The sequence below is a fragment of the Balaenoptera borealis genome (assembly GCF_965194805.1).
Source record: "Balaenoptera borealis genome assembly, chromosome: 15".
Taxonomy (NCBI): domain Eukaryota; kingdom Metazoa; phylum Chordata; class Mammalia; order Artiodactyla; family Balaenopteridae; genus Balaenoptera; species Balaenoptera borealis.
The window spans coordinates 88,531,449-88,554,342 of record NC_138871.1 but is presented as its reverse complement, the minus strand read 5'-3'; positions in this window follow the sequence as shown (position 1 = coordinate 88,554,342).

Below are 22,894 nucleotides of genomic sequence, written 5' to 3'. Positions count from 1 at the left end.
AGGCAGAGATCGGGTGATGCAGCAGGAGCCAAGGGCACCGATGCTTGCAGGCAGCCAGCAGAAGCTGGGGGGAGGCCTGGACAGAGTCTCCCTCACATTCTCAGAAGGAACCCACCCTGCCCACACCTTGATCTCGGACCTCCAGCCTCCAGCACTGGGAGATGATACATTTCTGCTGTTTAAGCTGCGCGGTCTGTGGGGCTTTGTTACAGTAGCCCCAGGAAACTAGTACAAATGGTTTAACTCCATCCTTCCAGCTGCCCTGAGCCAAAACCCTCAGGCTCGTCCTTGCGGCTTCCTCTCATCTACCTGCATCCAACACACATGCAAAGTGGGACCACTTCTCACCACCTCTGCTGCCCCCATCCTGGACCACGGCCCGGAACCAAACCATAACCTCTTACCCTGTCCGCCTGCTCCTCTGGTTTATTCTTCAGACAGCACCAAAGCCATCCTTCTGAAACTTGCCAGATGGCATCCCTACTCTTCTCAAAATTCACTCATCACTTCCCTTGCCCTTCAGAGTGAAGACCAAAACCTTTATAATGGAGGATGTGGGACCTCCCTCGCCCAGCCCTCAGATTTCACCTGGCCACCTGCCTGCTCAGACACTGTTCCAGCTACGTCGGTCTCATCCCAGCTCTGCTGTGAGCATTTCCAAGATGCTTGCGCATCAGGGCTTCGTACTTGCTCTTCCCTCTGCCCAGAACCCTCTTTCTCCATCTACCACCCCCAGCTATGAGCTCCTGCCCCAAATATCTGCATCGCTGGCTGGCTGCCTTCCTCCAGGTTATCTGCTGGGTGTACCTATAGGTACCCTTGGCAGCTCCACCGGCCTCCCCCCCTGCCTCCCTGGCCCTGCATTTCTTGTGGTTCCCTCATGACATGTGTCATCACCTGTCACACAGACCCCCTGTGCCCCACCTGCCTCCCCATTGGAACCTAAGCCACATGAGGGAAGGGTCCTTGCTTCGTTCATTGCTGCACTCAGTGAATTTTCATTAAATGAATGAATGACCAATTAAGGTCTGCTCCAAACCGTTTCCCTCTGCTTGCTCCAGGGTTTGTACCCTACACATTAATCATCTCCCTCCAGATGGACACACCAGTCTCTTCAAACTGCTGTCATCCTAGCCTCATGGGTTCCGTTTCTAAGGGTCTCAGAGGAGAAGTCAAAGAGTGAAGAGTCTCAAAATCAGACTTTCCCCGTGGCTGCTTCCAGCACACGGTACAGCCCCCTGGAGAACTAACGGGTGAAGTAAAGAGCCTCCAGCCTAAGAGGAACTGCAACTTACCTTTTAAACTGAAAGATGCTTTATGTGCTGTAAAGGCAGCTTTTAAGAAGATGATCTATTCTAGATCATTAACTATTCCATAACAGACCTCATCTGAAAGTCAGTGGAGTTTCAAATTAATTTCTTTAATTATTTTCTCATGTTTGTTTGAGCCTAAATTGTAACATTTGGAGTTTTACAATGATTCCAGTCATATTTCTATTTCATTTACTATATTCCCAAAAAGAAGAATGGTTAACATAGGGACATTTTGGATTCTGCATGTTTTGCAATAAATTTTTCAAGGCGATTATATCACCACCCATCTTAGTAGAACTTTGGCCATGTTATGATTTTCCAAGCCCACTTGGTTTTCCCTGTTTTTTTAGATTCACCCCAACATTTATTTATGTTCAAGTAGATAACACCAAAAAGTAGACCATACCATCCAGACATCTATTTTTTCCTTGAGTTTAGTGGGATCCTTTGCACTGAAAATAAACCATGACTTTTGCTGCTGTTGTCATTTTAATGTTGCGTTAGCAATGATAACAGCCTTTGTCTTACCATTCTTGGAAAGGGGAGAGGGTCAAGGGAATCTGGTGAGAGAGGGGCTGGGATTTCTGTCACTGAGGCTTCTTGAGCCATCGTCATGGTGTGAAGGTGACAATTTCCATCTCACAGGGAGCCGACTCATTACTGACGCTTGGAGCAGCCGCCGACCTCACTCAGGGGCAAGGGGACACGCAGATGTTCTCCAGTCTCGGAGGTGGCCTGTGGGCGCAGAAACACAGACAGGCTAATTGAAAACTGGCTGCCTCCTGGATATGCCCGTTTCATTACTGCTTTTTAACTACCCGGAAAGGGTGAAGCCCTCAGATCTGTTATATTATGGCTGGAATTGCTCCCTGGGTCCCCAGCTTCACACCGTTTTATTAATTTGGCATCTTTTTCCAAAAATAAATGACTTTGGAGCCAAGCTCCAGTTATTCATATTTTAAATAGTATAAGGCATCTGGCTGAAATGTCAGTAACACAAAGGAAAATGGCTACCAAGTAGATTAATATTTATTATCTTTATTTTTATGTCATCACAATATCATTAAGGTCATTCATAACAAAGGCTAATTTGTCTTCACCGATACCTTTAAAACAACAGGGGTAGGAATTGGAGCTGATGCAGGTCTTAAATATTTACTCAACTTATTTCTGGCCAAGAATGCTGCAAATAAGGCTCTGATTAAATCCAATAAATAACATGTGTGTTAATTATTAAAGTATGCATACTACCTCATCAGAATTAGTACTTAATATTAAAGTATGCAGGCAACTATCTTGTCTTTTGACTTTTGGCAAGATAGTTGCTAATATCCTAGTCTAATTCCATGGAAATATATCTTTGGGCCTCCTTAAAATGCCAAATAGTAAATTCTAATTTAAAATAGACATAAAGGTTTGATTTATAGAACATGAGTCCCCATGGTGTGAAAAGCACCATTAGCAAGACAAATGTGAGGGCCCAGGAGTTCTCACCTGCAGAGTGCATGCGAATCCAGTGCTGAATGAAGGTACCATTTACAGAGAGAACGGATGAAACAGATTACACTGAATTTTCCCCTCGCTTTAACCACAGTCATTCCATATGTTTATTCCAGATCAGTAGAGAGAATTTCGTTCCTCAGGTCTTGGAGAAGAAACATTAATTATGCCACTTCTTACTTGGTTCATCTGGTAAAGGTCAAAACAAAAATTGACCTACTTGACTTGGATCTGGACAAAACCAGAATGGAGAGCTTACAGTAGGAGCTTCCAAGAGCAAAGGTGAAATGCGACAAAAAGTGTCCACTGGTAATTTTATTATTTCCACAATTTTCGCAAAAAAGTAAGATTTCCATCTATGAAAACCAGGAGATTTTATTAATCTTTCCAGAAATACAGATATAAATGTATATAACAGATGAGACAAGAGGAAAGAAAGGAGTCCAAGGGGAAAGATCAGGAAAGAGGTGTCTTCCCGTTCCTGCTGAATGTACAGTACAGATTCCAAAAGAGATTCCAAAGTTTCACTTGACCAATGAATCACAATGGGTTTGAATGGGACCCTGATTATGTTCTGTGACACCAGAAGATTAATCAGAGCTTTACTGCTATAAAATTTCTTTCTAAAAGTGAGTGCACTTATAACATGTACCTGCCATCTTAACTAAGAGAAGTTTAAGTTCTGAACGTCACTGCAGCTTTTTCCAAAGACTGAAGACCATTCAGATTCTTAAGCTTCTCATTCTCTCATTCTGAAACTCAGGGGTTGTTATCTAGGACCAGATATTTTGCTGTAGAAGGTGTAGGGGATTAAAAGATGGCATAAAAATCTTGTTCCTCCCCCTACATTTTTTTAATTACAAAATAAGATAACATTATTGTTGTATTTAACATTTGTCAGACACAAAATAGTTTAATAAAGTAAAAACCACCCCAAATTTTTCTCACCTCAGTTAACCAATGTTAACAGTTTTGTGTGTCCCCTGAATACCTTCTTTGATTTTCTCTCCAGCCAATATCTGGTTGATGATCTCTGTTTCCCAAGTCCAAATTATGTTTTTATGTTTTCTTGAGTTTAGTATTTTTTATCCTTGTTCATGTTACTGCTGCTTATAATCATTTGTTACATGGTCTTGTGGTTTGAGTTTTGTTCCTTGCCCCATTTAATTTGAAGGAATAATCTGTTTTTATTTATACTAGTGATAAACCAATATTAAACAACAACAAAAAATCTTTCCAAAAAAGAGAATTATTTTAGGATATCTACACTCTCACCTACTTCACATTCTGGGTTTGCCTATTAAGTTCTCAAATCTTTTCTCTAGTCTTTTATAGTTAAATAATTTCACAGGATTTTATTTATATGGAATTTGCTCCCACTTGGAGCTCCTTTCAAATCTCGTGAATGAGACAAAAATCATGTTTGTCAAAATTACCATTGAAAATTCTCTAGGAAGTTGCATTACTGGAGGTTGATAAATCCTTTCAGTAAGACTAACAAATTCAGTTTTTTCTTTGAAGTTTTGAAAAGAATAGCTATTTCTTTAGTTGTGCCAGATAAAGTAAGCCGCTTGCTTTTAGGGGCTCCAAAGTAGATACGGTTAAACACTGGACCACAGTGTAGGAAGATGCTCATGTTTGGAGAGTGCCTGGGACCTGAGCCCTCCTAAGGAGACCTTAGAACTGCCTGTTATCTCACACTCACGCAGGGATGTGCCTTGAGTGGGATGGCAGACCCAACTAGTGCCACTATTTAAGTTCTTCTGTCCCATTCTTTTTTGGGGGGGAGGCAGGAAGGGGAACTCAAGTGCATAGAGCTATATTCAATTAACCCACCCCTAATGCAGCATTCACATTACTGTGGCTTTCTTTCATAAAGGATAACATTCATATTTTGGGAAACCATAATCCCCAATTATTTGGATTTAATTTCTTGTACAATGGCTTCAATCTCATTGCCACATCTTTATACCACAGTATCCCATTTGTGGATTATTTACCCTGATTATATCTTCATCTAGACCATCCAGGGAAGGAAGTTAGAAGGAACAAATACCACCTGGCATCGTGTATGTGGAAATTTGTTTTCCCTTGCAAATAACAACTTGGGTGTTTTTAATTCTCAAGTAATGCTGTAATAACATTACCTGTCTCCTTACTTTATTTCCTGAGTTACAAAAACTCCCTTTATATTTCAGGAGGTTGTCATCAAATAATCTTTTATTTCTGCGAATCTTCTTTTTTAAACTTTCTTGAACGTAGGATACACTTGATCAAGTATTTGTTTCTTGATGTAAATCTTCCAAAATATACCATTAACACACGCTGTTTGTTGGGTTTATTTTCCTCTATTTCTGTCTTGGAGAAGTTTATTAGGCTTCAAAAGGAGGAGATTCTTGTTTGACCCCAGCGGGTTCCAAAATCATGGGGTCACTGTGCATCTCCAGCTCCTGCCCCCCTCACCTGAACTCCACTGGCCTGATGCCTTTGCAGGAGATCAGAGTACAGGTTTACGTTGCCTGCTCGGCACTGTAAGGCCCAGGAAGGCGGGGTGGGTGTCGGAGCCCTGGCGGACAGCTTTGGGGATCTCATCACACATGTTCCAGATTTGCGCCACAATCCCTGAGCTGCAAGAGTGCAAGCCATTCTTTTGTGGGTGTTCTCCTGGGACAGTGCCTATTCCTCCGCTCAGGCTTAGAGGCCATGGGACACATAGACGTCCTGAGTTTTGAGAGCTCTCTGTCTAGTTGACAACAGGAGTTTTCTGTTGGTTTTAGTTTTGAAGGAAGTTTTTAGAAACTCTTCCATCTTTTCCCCTCCCTAGATTGTTGCCCTCAGCCCTCATCAAACCCGCTCCCTGGTGAGGCGTGTTCTCCAAATGCGGGAACAAATTCACCCTCTGACAGAAGAGAAGAAATGCTCAACCATGGTTGTTTACGTTTCCTTCCAGCTCTGCAACTTCTGCCTCGGCAGGTGCTACTGTTCGCTGGTGGAGAAAGGAGCCCCAAGCAAGGAATATCCAGCTAGTCTCTGGTCCCGCAGGCCCCAGGCTGTGTCCCGCAAAGTGAGTTTTTCAGAATTTCCTTCGTTTGTTCCCTGTTCCAGAGCACCACTCTCTTGGGAGGCAGGACCGTGTATCTATTGCCTGTGTCGTCTTCATTTCGTTGCTTTTTGTGCATAATCCTCAGAATACACGTACCATTCCCCAGTTTTGCATTAATGCTCTTTCTCTGACATTTTTACTTTTTGTTAGTTTCTTTGTTTAGTTTAGTTTAAGTCTGTTTTGGTAAGAGGTATATTGAAAATTCTTGCTGAAAACCCCAGCATTCCTGGAATTCTACAGTTTCTTCTTTTTTTTAATTTTTATTTTATGATTATTTCTCTTTTTTTTGCTGTGCCACACAGGTTATGGGATCTTAGTTCCCCGACCAGGGATCAAACCCGTGCCCCCTGCAGTGGAAACTCAGAGTCCTAACCACTGGACCGCCAGGGAAGTCCCCTATGGCTTCTTCTTTATAGCAATACTCTGAGCTTCAGTACAGAGTTTCTAGGTGTATTTGTCCTGAATCCACTTGGCCTGTGTGAATTTTTCTACATCCTCACCCTGCCATACACTGGGAGTGCAGAACCCTCTCCTTGCTGGTGGTCTCCCCTGTGGGCATCCTCACCAGATGCCCCCCGTCACCTGTCACCTTTCTCCGGGTTGGAGTCAGGCACAGATCCCTTTATCCCCAGACTCCAGACATGTCAGGTTCTCCCGAGAATGCTCTTTTTCTTCCCTGGCTGGGCTGTGGTTCCTGCAGTTTGGCAATTGTGCACGTAGGAGGGGTTGGCGTGTGGAGACTCGGGGAGAGGTGGGCTTCGCCTGCTGGTTGACAACCCTAATCTCAAGAGGTGGGGTGATCTTGAAGCTCCCTCACTTCTCTTGAGGAGAAAGGACCAGGTACAGGAGCATAATCTCCACTCGTACAAATTCCTGTAGAAAAAAATCTCATCCCTGGTCAATTTTAAGGATTCTAATAAATAAGCTAAGGGTGGAGACTAGGGGGAGGGGCAGGTTTGAACACCTGTTTATAAGCTCAGTAGGGAGGTGCCGAGCTTTTCTGCATAGGCACTATTATCCGGGGTCCTCAGCATAACGTTCTCAGCTGAAATTCCAGAACAACAGGAGAAGTCCCAGTTAACATCCTAACAGCCCTGGCTCTTTCTGGTCTGCATTTTATCACCACTCCTCCAGATAATGGGCTCTACCTGCCTGGAGGGACAGCCTTGCAACTGTCATGATGCAAGTAAAGAACAGGGACTTTAAACCTAAAGGACTGAAGCGTTTACAGGACAGAATGGGCTGCCCGACAGGTTTAGTGGTATTGGAGCTGCTGACCTGAGCCGAGCCCCCGTGGTCACTGGTACAGTGTACAACTTCCATCCCTGCAGGAATGACGAGCAGGCAGCCGCTGGCCTGCCCCCTGAGCCCCACTGGACTGGGAAGTGTCTGGAAGAGGATGGAATCAGCAAAGAGAACATTGGGAATGCCCACATAGGAGAGGGTGAGGGGTCTGGACCAGTAGGCACACGGACAGACAGACAGGCAAGCCACCCAATATCATTAACAAATGCACTGCTTATAGGATGCTATCTAGCCTGCATTCGCTGAAGGACCCCTGAGCATTTTGATTTCCTGTTAAATATTCTTTTATCGTTTCAACATTTATTTTCCCTGTTTCTTGTTTATTGCTTTTTCCCTTTATATCCAAAGAATCAGTGGGCTCTCCCCTCACTCTGCACTAGAACACTTTCCAAAACTAGCAGCACCCTAGGACTATGAAACTCATTATACTGCACTTGGGTGCTTCTGAGATAAAACTACTTAGTGAAACCCACTACATGTTCCCAAATATCCCAAGATTAGGATGCCTTATGGATCTAAGCTTGGAACAAAGTTATTATTGATATAATTCAAATCCATTTGGGAACTGGAACAGAACTAGAAAAAAAATCCTGGGGCCTCCAAGTGTTTCAAGGTTTTTGATCAGAGAAACCAATCAATTAAAAGATTTGGAAACCTTTCAGCCCTTGCACTGAGAGGCCCTGCTGGGTGAGGAGGCCCAGGAGCTCAGCCCGACCTACAGTTGTGGGGTGTCCGACCCCAGACCTCGTAAATACACTGGGTAGCACTTCCTGACATGACTTCTTCTGGTAGCTAGGTCTTCCCGCTAATGTCTTTTCAACATGGGCCTGGCGGAAACCACCTTCTGGAGGAAAGCACATCTTCTCTGTTCCTTTTCAGCTACATCTCTGGATTATCACAGTGTCTTACACATCCTTACCTTCCTAAAAATGTTCTTATTACAGTGGAAGCTGGCAGACAAGGATTTTCATTTGCATGCGTGTGATATCACACTGAAAAATTTACAGCCCCTCAGAAGTTCGGTTTAATGATATGCACCGTTGGCTTCTTTCCAGGACATGGCTTAATAACTCATGCCAAACAGTGGTAGGAAGGAGGACAAAAATGACAGCTCTTTTCTTTACATCTGAGTGTGGGAACTGTCATTTTTAATGGAAAGAATTTTGTTGGCAGCGTAGTGACCTCTGCTCATTTCGCAAGATCATTTCTCCTGGGTGCTGAAAGCTGGTCCCAGAACATCACAAGGAGCTGTGCACTTTCCATGTCAGTTTTGGTCATTTGGCTTTGGTGTCAGATAACCGTGCTTCTATGATAAATGTCAGAGAAGCAATGCCGTTTCAGGGACCCCAAGTGCCCGGGAACATAGGACTTACTCTGGGCCATCACTAGGCGGACTTTCATGTCTGGGGACTGTTTCTGAGAAGACCTGTGTTTGGTAATTTCTCTCCAACTAACCATCATTATTATTAGGGCCAATAGTGGGATGTTTCACAAGCAAACTTGAGATGTTCTGTTGGTGAAAGGATTTTCCAAATCATATCGGAAAAAAACCAGAGTGATGTTCTGTGTGCTAACACAGGGTTGCCCCACAAGCTAACATCAGTTTCATAATTAACATGCCATGTATTCCCTGATGAGCACATAATGAGGTTATCAACAGTATACTAATAAATTCAGGAAGCCCTCACACCCCTGTTCCCAGGACCCCAGGCTGAGAGGCAGCTTTGTTAAGAGCTACTCTGGAGTTTGGACTTAACATTTTCTAATATCTGATACCAGCTGTCTGGCTCAGTTTCATCAGATTGGACTCTGCATCCAACTGCTACCAGATGGCAGGCAACGCCTCAGCCACCTGGGGTCACAGCATCCACTCTCAGAGTCTGAGACACCGAATGATGCTGAGGCTTCCCGGCACCATGGCCAGCCCCACTTCCTCCTCACAGCTCCTCTGCCTCAGCCCAAGTCCCAGATGGACCACATTTCATTTCTGGTGCCCCTTACCTGAACCGAGACATGGACATGCAGATTTTCCTCTTAGCAAATCGGTCTTCAGCTCCAGTTTTGTTTTGTTTTTTAATTTAATTTTATTAATTTTTTTTTATACAGTAGGTACTTATTAGTTATCTATTTTATACATATTAGTGTATACATGTCAATCCCAATCTCCCAATTCATCCCACCACCTCGCCTTCCCCCCTTGGTGTCCGTACGTTTCTTCTCTACATCTGTGTCTCTATTTCTGCCATGCAAACCAGTTCATCTGTACCATTTTTCTAGGGTCCACATATATGTGTTAATATACAATATTTGTTTTTCTCTTTCTGACTTACCTCACTCTGTATGACAGTCTCTAGGTCCATCCACGTCTCTACAAATGACCCAGTTTCGGTCCTTTTTATGGATGAGTAATATTGTATATATGTACCACATCTTCTTTATCCATTCATCTGTTGATGGGCATTTAGGTTGCTTCCATGACCTGGCTATTGGAAATAGTGCTTCAATGAACATTGGGGTGTATGTGTCTTTTTGAATTATGGTTTTCTCTGGGTATATGCCCAGTTGTGGGATTGCTGGGTCATATGGTAATTCTATATTTAGTTGTTTAAGGACCCTCCATACTGTTCTCCATAGTGGCTGTATCAATTTACATTCCCACCAACAGTGCAAGAGGGTTCCCTTTTCTCCACACCCTCTCCAGCATTTGTTGTTTGTAGATTTTCTGATGATGCCCATTCTACACAGTGTGAGGTAATACCTCATTGTAGTTTTGATTTGCCTTTCTCTAATAATTAATGATGTTGAGCAGCTTTTCATGTGCTTCTTGGCCATCTGTATGTCTTCTTTGGAGAAATGTCTATTTAGGTCTTCTGCCCATTTGTTGATTGGGTTGTTTGCTTCTTTAATATTGAGCTGAATGAGTATTTATATATTTTGGAGATTAATTCTTTGTCTGTTGATTCATTTGCAAATATTTTCTCCCATTCTGAGGGTTGTCTTTTCGTCTTGTTTATGGTTTCTTTTGCTGTGCGAAAGCTTTTACGTTTCATTAGGTCCCATTTGTTTATTTTTGTTTTTATTTCCAATTCTCCAGGAGGTGGATCAAAAAAGATCTTGCTGTGATTTATGTCAAAGAGTGTTCTTCCTATGTTTTCCTCTAAGAGTTTTATAGTGTCCGGTCTTACATTTAGGTCTTTAATTCGTTTTGAGTTTACTTTTGTGTATGGTGTTGTTAGGGAGTGTTCTAATTTCATTCTTTTACATGTAGCTGTCCAGTTTTTCCAGCACCACTTACTGAAGAGATGGTCTTTTCTCCATTGTATATCCTTGCCTCCTTTGTCATAAATTAGTTGACCATAGGTGTGTGGGATTAGCTCTGGGCTTTTTATCCTGTTCCATTGATCTATATTTCTGTTTTTGTGACAGTAGCTTTGTAGTATAGTCTGAAGTCAGGGAGTCTGATTCCTCCAGCTCCGTTTTTTTCTCTCATGACTGCTTTGGCTATTCGGGGTCTTTTGTGTCTCCATAAAATTTTAAGATTTTTTTGTTCTAGTTCTATAAAAAATGCCATTGGTAATTTGATAGGGATTGCATTGAATCTGTAGATTGCTTTGGGTAGTATAGTCATTTTCACAATACTGATTCTTCCAATCCAAGAACATGGTCTATCTCTCCATCTGTTTGTGTCATCTTTGATTTCTTTCATCAGTGTCTTATAGTTTTCTGAGTACAGGTCTTTTACTTCCTTAGGTAGGTTTATTCCTAGGTATTTTATTCTTTTTGTTGCAATGGTGAATGGGATTGTTTCCTTAATTTCTCTTTCTGATCTTGTTGTTAGTGTATAGGAATGCAAGAGGTTTCTGTGCATTAATTTTGTATTCTGCAACTTTACCAAATTCATTGATCAGCTCTAGTAGTTTTCTGGTGGCTTCTTTAGGATTCTCTATGTATAGTATCATGTCATCTGCAAATAGTGACAGTTTTACTTCTTCTTTTCCAATTTGCATTCCCTTTATTTCTTCTTCTTCTCTGATTGCCATGGCTAGGACTTACAAAACTATGTTGAATAATAGTGGTGAGAGTAGACATCCTTGTCTTGTTCCTGATCTTAGAGGAAATGCTTTCAGTTTTTCACCATTGAGAATGATGCTTGCTGTGGGTTTGTCATATATGACCTTTATTATGTTGAGGGAGTTTCCCTCTATGCCCACTTTCTGGAGAGTTTTTATCATAAATGGGTGTTGAATTTTGTCAAAAGCTTTTTCTGCATCTATTGAGATGATCATATGGTTTTTGTTCTTCAATTTGTTAATATGGTGTATCACATTGATTGATTTGTGTATATTGAAGAATCCTTGCATACATGGGATAAATCCTGCTTGATTATGGTGTACAATCCTTTTAATGTGTTGTTGGATTCTGTTTGCTGGTAGTTTGTTGAGGATTTTTGCATCTGTATTCATCAGTGATATTGGTCTGTAATTTTCTTTTTTTGTTGTATCTTTGTCTGGTTTTGGTATCAGGGTGATGGTGGCCTCATAGAATGAGTTTGGGAGGGTTTCTTCCTCTGCAATTTTTTGGAAGAGTTTAAGAAGGATGGGTGTTAGATCTTCTCTAGATGTTTGATAGAATTCACCTGTGAAACCATCTGGTCCTGGACTTTTGTTTGTTGGAAGATTTTTTATCACAGTTTCAATTTCATTACTTGTGATTGGTCTGTTCATATTTTCTATTTCTTCTTGGTTCAGTCTTGGAAGGTTATACCTTTCTAAGAATTTGTCCATTTCTTCCAGGTTGTCCATTTTATTGGCATAGAGTTGCTTGTAGTAGTCTCTGATGAGGTTTTGTATTTCTGCCGTGCCCATTGTAACGTCTCCTTTTTCATTTTTTAATTTTATTGATTTGAGTCCTCTCCCTCTTTTTCTTGATGAGTCTGGCTAAAGTGTTACAATTTTGTTTATCTTCTCAAAGAAACAGCTTTTAATTTTATTGATTTTTGCTACTGCTTTCTTTGTTTCTATTTCATTTATTTCTGCTCTGATCTTTATGATTTCCTTCCTTCTACTAACTTTGGGTTTTGTTTGTTCTTCTTTCTCTAGTTCCTTTAGGTGTAAGGTTAGATTGTTTATTTGAGATTTTTCTTGTTTCTTGAGGTAGGCTTGTATTGCTATAAACTTCCCTCTTAGAACTGCTTTTGCTGCATCCCATAGGTTTTGGATCGTCGTGTTTTTGTTGTCATTTGTCTCTAGGTAATTTCTGATTTCCTCTTTGATTTCTTCAGTGATCTCTTGGTTATTTAGTAATGTATTGTTTCGCCTCCATGTGTTTGTGTTTTTAACGTTTTTTTCCCTGTAATTGATTTCTAATCTCATAGAATTGTGGTCAGAAAAGATGCTTGATATAATTTCAATTTTCTTAAATTTACTGAGGCTTGATTTGTGACGCAAGATGTGACTTATCCTGGAGAATGTTCCATGTGCACTTGAGAAGAAAGTGTAATCTGCTGTTTTTGGATGGGATGTCCTATAAGTATCAATTAAATCTATCTGGTCTATTGTCTCATTTAAAGCTTATGTTTCCTTATTAATTTTCTGTCTGGATGATCTGTCCATTGGTGTAAGTGAGGTGTTAAAGGCCCCCACTATTATTGTGTTACTGTCAATTTCCTCTTTTATAGCTGTTAGCAGTTGCCTTATGTATTGAGGTGCTCCTATGTTGGGTGCATATATATTTATAATTGTTATATCTTCTTCTTGGATTGATCCCATGATCATTATGTAGTGTGCTTCCTTGTCTCTTGTAACATTCTTTATTTTAAAGTCTATTTTATCTGATATGAGTATTGCTACTCCAGCTTTCTTTTGATTTCCATTTGCATGGAATATCTTTTTCCATTCCCTCACTTTCAGTCTGTATGTGTCCCTAGGTCTGAAGTGGGTCTCTTGTAGACAGCATATATATGGGTGTTGTTTTTGTATCCATTCAGTGAGACTATGTCTTTTGGTTGGAGCATTTAATCCATTCACGTTTAAGATAATTATTGATATGTATGCTCCTGTTACCAATTTCTCAATTGTTATGGGTTTGTTTTTGTAGGTCCTTTTCTTCTCTTGTGTCTCCCACTTAGAGAAGTTCCTTTAACATTTGCTGTAGAGCTGGTTTGGTTGTGCTGAATTCTCTCAGATTTTGCTTGTCTGCAAAGCTTTTGATTTCTCTGTCGAATCTGAATGACATCCTTGCTGGGTAGAGTAATCTTGGTTGTAGGTTCTTCCCTTTCATCATTTTAAATATATCATGCCACTCCCTTCTGGCTTGTAGAGTTTCTGCCGAGAAATCAGCTGTTAACCTTATGGGAGTTCCCTTGTATATTATTTGTCTTTTTTTTTTCAATAATTTTTCTTTGTCTTTAATTTTTGTCAATTTGATTACTATGTGTCTTGGCGTGTTTCTCCTGGGACTCTGTGCTTCCTGGACTTGGGTGGCTATTTCCTTTCCCATGTTAGGGGAGTTTTCAACTACAATCTCTTCAAATATTTTCTTGGGGCCTTTCTCTCTCTCTTCTCCTTCTGCGACCCCTATAATGCGAATGTTGTTGCATTTAATGTTGTCCTAGAGGTCTCTTAGGCTGTCTTCATTTCTTTTCATTCTTTTTTCTTATTCTGTTCTGTGGCAGTGAATTCCACCATTCTGTCTTCCAGGTCACTTATCTGTTCTTCTGCCTCAGTTATTCTGCTATTGATTACCTCTAGTGTATTTTTCATTTCAGTTATTGTATTGTTCATCTCTGTTTGTTTGTTCTTTAATTCTTCTAGGTGTTTGTTCTTTAATTCTTCCAGGTCTTTGTTAAACATTTCTTGCATCTTCTCGATCTTTTCCTCCATTCTTTTTCCGAGGTCCTGGATCATCTTCACTATCATTATTCTGAATTCTTTTTTTGGAAGGTTGCCTATCTCCACTTCATTTAGTTGTTTTTCTGAGGTTTTATCTTGTTCCTTCGTCTGGTACAAAGTCCTCTGCCTTTTCATTTTGTCTGTCTTTCTGTGAATGTAGTTTTCCTTCCACAGGCTGCAGAATTGTAGTTCTTCTTGCTTCTACTGTCTGCCCTCTGGTGGATCTTCAGCTCCAGTTTTGAGGAATGTCATATTGAATGGTGTAGTGGTCCGTGTGTAGATTACCCAATGCTGCCAGACTCCTTGGATCCCAAAAGGTGTTGCTCTGCTTTGCCACTATGGTTGGAAGGTTGATTCCCAGCCTGGGGTTAGGGTGCTGGTTAAAGTTCATTTGAGAGGAGGTAACAGCAAATAGGATATATTGAGTGGCTTTCCTTGGAATTTGTCCTGTTACTTATTCAGCTAAATATCTCTTTGGATGATCTGGGTAGAAAAGACAAGAATAGGTTATATCTAATTAAGTAGGGCTTTTAATTGTGTAAAGTTTTCCTGTCCAATACGGCAGTCACTAGCCACATATGAGTATTTAAACTTAAATCAAATTAAATTAAAAATGTATTCCTCTGTGGCACCAGCATTTCAAGTGGTCAGTAGTCACATGTTCAACAGCCATATTGGACTGTACATAAACAGAACATCCCAGAATGTCACCCCAGAAAGTTGTACTGGAAAGTGCTTATCTAGAGGATAACAATAACTTCAAATTGTGCAGTAAGACTAGTTAGAAAATAGGCAATTAAGGATACAGGATGAATTTCAGCAAAGACATATACGATGTAAAGATGTACACAAAAGTGCAGAATGAAATGCACTGGAGAGGTTTGGCCAGAGTAGGGAAGGATCTCGGTGATATCAGCTGCCTATGTGTCAGCAATTCAGTAAAATTCAAGAAAAAGGCAATGTTCTTTTGGGAGGAATTAATAATAAAAAGTAGAATGTAAAGGGGGAGGAAAAAAACCCAAAAGATCTGATATTTATTGTGTGCCTGCTATGTGTTGGTCCCTGTGTTAGGTACTATTGATTTAGTGGTGGATGTGATATGATTCCTGACCATAACCAGACACTGGGATAATTGCTTTAACTTTCAAAGTATCATCCCACTTTATTCTCAGAGCATCTTTTTGAATAAGGTAGGTACTGACATCCCTATTTCATGGAGGAGGAAACTAAGGACCAGTTGGCCCATTGTCCTAGGACCAGAAGCTGAACTTGAAGGGTGACGCTCTTTCTGCCTAATACAGAGATACTAGAAAGTTTTGACATTAAGGATTAGGTCTATTTACAGGTTTATTATTATTATCATTATTATTTATGTGCCTGCTTTAACCCCCCCAAACCCAGTAAACTGTTAACTGACAAAAATAAGGGGAATTTTATAATTTGTTTTCTAAACATCTTAACACAGTGCCTAAAACCTAGTTGGTATAAAATTATTATGTATATTTATATTTGTAATATGTAAGAACAGCCAATTTTATTTAGCACTTTACTGTTGGCTGTTTGTGTCAAAGATGCCAATCACAAGCTGTTATTTCACATTCCTCTTGGATAACATCTGCTTTTCCCCTAATTGCTGCTGCCCCCAAAAGCCATTTTTCAAATACCAAATGTCTGGCTAGACTGGTGGGGGAGGAAGGATCCCAAGACCTGACCGTATCCCATGGTCTAATTTAAAAAGAAAAACAAGAAGAGCAGTTCTTAGGAACTTGATGTAAAAAAAAGAACAAAGTTATCTGTTACTGGTTGGGTGTTAATGCCAAAAGGTCACATGGAGTCAAAGCTGGAGAGAAAATGGCTTCCATGTGCTAAATTATGGAAGAGAAGGAACGATAAGTGAGTAAGGGACGATATTTGGTAGAAAGAGCACATGTGCAGAGAGAAACCGATATGGCATAAAAGAAGTCCACATTGCCCCCTTAATTCAGGTTCAATTCCAAATTGCAGGAAGCTCAGGTGCTGTGGCTACATCCTTCATTATCTGTGCCTTAGTTTTGATGTCCTTGGGCTACGCTGAGTGTGTCTTTGGAACACGGAGCCACGTTGTCCTAACCAGAGCAGGTGTGATGGTAGCAGGCAGCACAAATCCGAGGCACAACACAACAGCTGACCATTTTGGCTCCAGTAACTGCTTTGGTCACTCAGTTAAATACGCAAAAGATAAAAGAGAAGGTACCAGCAAATAGATGCTCTATAATTTGTAAAGTCTTTGGTCCTGAATCTCTGCTGAAAACTCTATACTCTTAAGTTGGTCTGCAATATATGTGAGCCCAAGAAATTAGTTTTGTCCCTCTAGCTCAGGACAGAGACTAGAAATTAGCTAGGCTAGGCTAACATATAGACCAAAAGTATATAAGGGCGAAAATAAAAGTGTACCCCTCGTCCATGTAATTCTCCAATGTGGATGCTCCTGGGTGGGATGGGTCTTTTCCTTGAGGGTACTCAGAGACTCAGGCTTCTTCCATGTGAATGATGTCACTGTCACCGGCATCTAGCTGGCAAAGGGGGCCAGAAGCCTGGACGAGGCTCACGGACTTCTGGAAGCCTTGGCCACTTCTGGTGGCACTTTCATGTCAGCTGAATCCCATTGTGGGAAAATAGCCAAAGGGGCCAGTTGCAAGGCAGGCTGGGAGAAGTAGATCCTAGTTAGGTGTCTATTATGGAAAGGGATGATGAATGCAGGGGATCAGCTGGCCGTCTGCACCATGGAACCTCTTCCAGCCTCCTCTCTCCTGAACCCAGCCCTGGCCCCCACTCTGTTTTTCAGTTCTCCTCATTTCTTCCAAGCAGAAGAAATCCCAGAGAAGCAAGAAGAAAGGACATGTTTCACAAGAGAGAGGAGCAATCTACCATGTGAATTTCTAGAGCAAGATAGACTTGAAATACCTTTATCTTTCTCACCACATATTCCATTTTTAGCACCATGAACACACTGCATTCCCTCTGGACTGAAATACATCTCAGAGAGCCCCCTTTTACCGTGACAGGTGGAGGAAGTGAGATCTTAAACTCCTCGTTGAGATTTGGGGACACCAGTAGCATTTATCACTTAAAAAGAATTTCCATACACATTGACATAGTAGATCCTCACAAAGACATCAAGAAATAGGTATGATCATTGCCATTTAATAAAAATCTAAATGACATCACCAAGAGATGATTGGACTTGTTGGATTTCACATCTCTGGGTGAAATGGGGATTCAAACCTGGGTCTTCTTACTCTCAATCCTGTGCTCTTTCCACTAACCATTACCAATAATAGCTTTCATAAACATCATGTCATTCATGTTTTCCAGAAAACTGCATAGGCCGGGGCAGCAGAAGCTTGGACGTGAAGGTGCCCCAGGTTGCAGGATGTTAAGACAACTGGTTTCCATGGCCCCTTTTGTCTGAGGTCTGTTGACTGCGGGGAGATTCCCAATGTGAAGGTCACACCTCAGGGTAGTTGGGGAGTTGCTGGAAGGTGGCACCTGGGAGGTTTCATCATCTAATAATAATCACAGATCCCATCTTTGAGATTGTTTGTTGCTTCAGCCTAGAGGATGTGTTATCATCAATTATTCTGAATGAACCATACAGTAGATTAAAAGGATTTAGGGAGCCCTTGTTCGTGAGCATCATAAAAAGAACTCTTTTCATTGTTTTCTCCCTTCAAAGCACTAGCAGCTTGTTTGGAACAGCAATGCACGTCCCCTGGAGAAGAAGGAAGGAATTCCTTCATTTCACAAACTACACACCTCCTATGTTCTCCGCATTATGATGTTGCTAGGAACTGAGAAAAAAAAAAATCTCAGGTGGTCCTTCCCTTTGGAGCTCTACATTTCATATTATCACTGTCTATATCTTATAAAAATGGTCAGAATTCTTGGATCGTTTCAATTTGGAAGCAGCCAAAATTTGAACGTCTGAGGATGCATGACATGCAGACACCTCACCTCAAAGCCAGGTAAGCACCAAACTCAAACAGCATCCTTGTTATTCAAGTGAGGAAGGTGTCACTGCTGCTTCCCACAGGTCAGGGTGAGCTGGTCCTCCTGCTTCTGTGGGGCTGGGGTCCTTCTCCTGCAACCTGACCTTTGCCCTTCATTCTGGCTCCTTCTTGAACATGGTCTGCCCAGCTTCTTTGATTCCACGCACTCCTGGTTCCTATACTGGCTTCGCTTACCATCCATGAGCCGGTGGCCCCCCTACTCCACCTCTCCTAAGCCTTTGGCTCTTACGTTTACTCCGTGATTAGGCAGGTTCACACTGACATCTCAAAGACACTTCAAATTGCACAGATTCCAAACAGAATATTGTCTTTCCTCTTCACAACACCTATTCCTCTTTCTGTGCTCCTGTCTCAGGGACGAGATTCAGAGACACAGCTTAGTCCTAACCGGCGGAGAATCACTGCCCTGCTCTGTATGTGCAGAGAATCCCTTGACAGAATGAGCAGGCTGGTCTTGACACTCTCTTCTGCTGAATCCCGGGTTTTCACAAGGCACCATAGCCAGGTCACGTCCTCTTTTATCTTTTCTGTGTTGGGAGTAAACGTGGTCTTAAAATATTAACAACTGTCAGGCTATGTGATTTTCAATCTCCTACCCCATTCTGAAAATATGAGTGTGAGAAAAATTAACCACAATCAAACAAGGAAGTATAAGCTCAACCCTGCTCACTTATATACATGAAAGCATCCTATCTATCTCCTGCTTCTCCTTCCTCTGTCTTCACATATTCTGCAAATGAAGGTCATGGTTCAGTTAAGCACATTTTCTTGCTTTCAGAAGATAGAAACTACAGAAATTGCTTCAACGTCAAGTTTGATGTTTCAGCAAAAAAAAAAAAAAAAAAAAAAATGGCCATCAGCCACAGGAGTCCCTTTTAACTGGTTTCCTTTAATGAGGTACCAGCAATAGGGATGAGCAAGATGGACCAGGAGGGGAGCTCTGTGTGAACGGGGACTCTTTCCCGCAGGGTGAAAACACCTGATCTGGCAGAATTTCCATCCTCACTAACGGTGGCCCAACCTAATTTGCACACAGCCCTTGTGTGAGGGTTCACTGCTAGTTCCCTAATCACTGGGCCTTTTAATGTACTGTGTACTGCTCCGAAAGCATATTCAATTACATTTCATTCCATTTCTTTCAAAGTTCCACTGTAATTCGCTTTTTTTTTTTTCCAGGGCTTTGAAAATAAGGTATCACATGAGTAGTTTTCAGGAAATGACCAGACCAAATAGGGCATTAAGCAAAATGCATTATTGAAGGTTAGTCTACTTCTTCATGTATATCCTCCCTCAAATGTGCATTCACGTAGAAAGCTGGAGGGGGAAGAAAACCAAGCCATAAAAAGCTGTCCAGATGCATTCTGTGTTTTGAAACTAAGAGATGTGCAGAGAAAGTTCAGCTTTTAATATTTCAAAATAGAGCACAACCTCTCCGGGGTGATTTTATTGCATGATTTATTATTTGTGCAGCATGAGCCTTAGATGGGGAACACAGCTTTCTTAAAAATGTTTATTTTTCTCCAAGACACAACATCATTTGTAGTTAGGACCTAATTCTAGTAGATTCCATCGGTGTGTGTGTGTTTTAACTGTATTCAGCCATAATACCGCCACCACAAAAAGGGCCTTCAGATTTACAAGATGGAATTTCCTTGATTTGCTACTTTCTTTTTGATTTATCAGGACTTTGAGGTCTGTGTTGTTCCAGCTGACATTAAATTTTAACAGAACTTCAAATGAAACAGTTTTCTGGTTTTTTATTTATTTCTCATTTACTTAAAAGAGTAAAAAGTTTTCCTCGATCTGGATACAGTACTCACTCTGGCTATTGTTTTGTTTTGTTTTTTCCCCTTAACGCTCAGTACAGAGCTAATTAGTTTTATTCTGCCCCCAAACACGAATCCTTTACCAAACACCAGTGGCATCCTGGCTTCTGCTCATGGAAGGTGTGGGTGAGGCAGGGGCTTGGATGATTAATCGGAGTTTCAGGAAGAGTCTTGGGACATGATAATTCTTCATGGGAAGTGGGATTAAAATTTGACACTTCTACTCTCTTCCCTCTTTGTAGTGAACATTTCATTTTTCATCTGTTGGCCAAATAATTCCATGCACAGTCATCCTTGAATTAATCTTGAATTAATTTTTAAATCTCCTGTCTTCTGATATATAATTTGTCATAAGAAAAGGCAGAGCGGATCAGCCTTTCATTAGACACGGGGTGAGAGGGGTGGGCGGCCTCCCTGCCGGACTAGCATGGAAGCCCGACACGGGCTGCAGGCCGGGGTCTGGAGTCACGATGCCCTCGCATCCTGCCCGGGTCCTGTGGCTCAGGCCGGCCTCAGAAAGAGTGCGGCTGACCCCTGAACCGGTGACCTAGAGCTGGGAACAGGCCGCTTGTGCTTGGAGCTGGTTTATTGGCCACCGTGCGGGCCTGGAGCCCCAAGACGTCTAGCGTCAAGCTGATCGGTCACACATTTAACAAGCTGTGCCTAATGCAGCCCATTTCCTGCAGAAAGAGGGAAAGCCATCCCCGCGGGTACTGGAAAGCCCTGATCCCTGGAGCACAGGATACGCTTTGCTGGTGGCAGTGGCTGCCTTTCCAGCTGCAGGCTCTTGAAATCTGAAGGAGACACACACGTTCCCTCCCTGCTACTCCGAGCTCCACTGGGGACAGACCCCCTGCTCTCGGGACGTTCCCCTCTGTGCCTAGGCACAGACGCACCCACTTCTTTCTCCGTGTTCTGCCTAGCGTTGACAATTTAATAAAAATCCCACAGTTCCCCAAATCGCCACAGAAGAGGGTGTGGGAGTGAACTTTAGGTGGGAGAAGGGCTCTGGCCTCTGCAACTTTCAGAACTTGCAGAACACAGGATAGAAGTGCGGTTAGTCCGTCCGGGCTGGTTAGTTCACATGACTGAAGGCCGGTGCTGATGCGGGAGAGGTCACCGGTTCAGTTCCCGAAGGAGCCAGTTCACTTCCAGCAGAGAAAACTACTCTAAAACCGGGGCCACCTCCTGACCCCGGTCACCGACCGCAGGAGGGATGGGGTGGAAACGAGTAGCCATCCCGGGGCAAAGCCACCAGATAAAGGGCTCGGAGAACTGGCCCGAGGAGGTGGCAGGAACGGGAGACACAGACGGCCTCGGTGAAGGAGCTATTAAAAGCAGCTTGTGCAAAGCCCTCGTTAACAGTGGTTGGGTCCTCGGGGCCCGATAGGGGGCTCTGGGTGATGCTGCATCCTCCGCTTGGGGAAGTGCTTTAGTGGCCCTGGTCTGCTCACAGGAGGCTCAAGTTCTGCCACAGAAGGAGATTTAAGCTCCGAGAGGCAAGGCTGGGGCACGGCTATGCGACTCACAAGGCACTGACCCTGCAGCCGAGAGACTGTTGGACTTCGCAGGCTGCCAGAGAACAGGCAGGAGGGGACACAGAGTGGAGGGAGGAGGGGGCCAGCGTGCTGATGCAAGCTCTCCGGCTGCAGGGGAGACTTCTGCTTGTGTTTATGTTTCAAATGCTGATGGAACGGTTGTCCCTGGATTAGAGGATTACTCATCCAGTTAACGGGTGTGTGTGTTTCCTGACCCAGTTTGCTTTTCAAAGACACTCTCCAAGTGACAGAACCCTGCTCACAAACTTTAAAGCTGGCCGATGAAGAAAAATACCTAACACGGCCAAGGAGGAGAGCCAACCACAGTAGATGGGAAAGACGGATTTGTGACTGAGTCACTAATTTTCCAGATGAATCAAGGAAAGGAACCATTGGTTCCTGAGCCCCCACCATGTACTCAAATCTACGTATTTTCTCATTTACTCCTCAAAATAACCTGAGAGAACCTTCTGCGTTGCCTTTTTGCAGGTGAGAAAACTGAGATGCTTTATGTGTTAGAGATGGGATTCCTATGTCTTTCTGATAATAAATCAGGATTCTTGCCTCAGTAAAACTGGAAGGTTTTTTTTTTTTCCTTTGTTTGTTTTGTCTAAAAAAAAGCAATATAAATACCCTGAGTCAGACCTCAATTGCTACTTCATTATTATAGAGATCAGCAAACATGTTATTATAAAAATCAGGAAAGATCAAACATTGATATAAAAAAAATTATACTGTCTCTGTTGCTGTTAAATAAAATAAAAGTGCTCAATTTTGTCTACATCTGCAACAAAAGAGGTGAGGTGATAGGCTGGTTTCTTGGAGAATGCTCCAGAATGATTTACACAAATATGTCCTTTCACACATATATGTGCAATAATCCAAGAAAATAGGAAACAAAAGTACCTACATGAAAAGTGATCCAGTCAGCCAAAATTACTGCAAAGTCAAAGTACCCATCATTATCTCAGGAATAGTTCCCCCAGACCCATGTTTTATTTTATACACGCATGGCTTGATATGTGGGGAGTTGCCTGGACTTGTGGTTACACACGGCAGTAAAGAGGCCAGCAAACTCCACTGGGGACTGCAGAGTCAATCAGAAGCCGTGGCCCAAGGTAATAAAAACCAGCCCCACAAGGCCAAACACCAGACACTCGCAAAGCCCAGCCTCAATTATTTAAAATTATTTTTTTTTCCATTTTCAAGGGTGACTAGAAAGTTCCTTTCATCTCTAATCCAGAATCAGTGAAGACACTGGAAAAATTAAAAAGGACAGTTGAAGTTTAGAGGTGACTTGATCTTTGTGCTAAGAGTCTGAGATCATGAACTTAGCAAACAGTGATGACCATGTATATTACTCACAATAA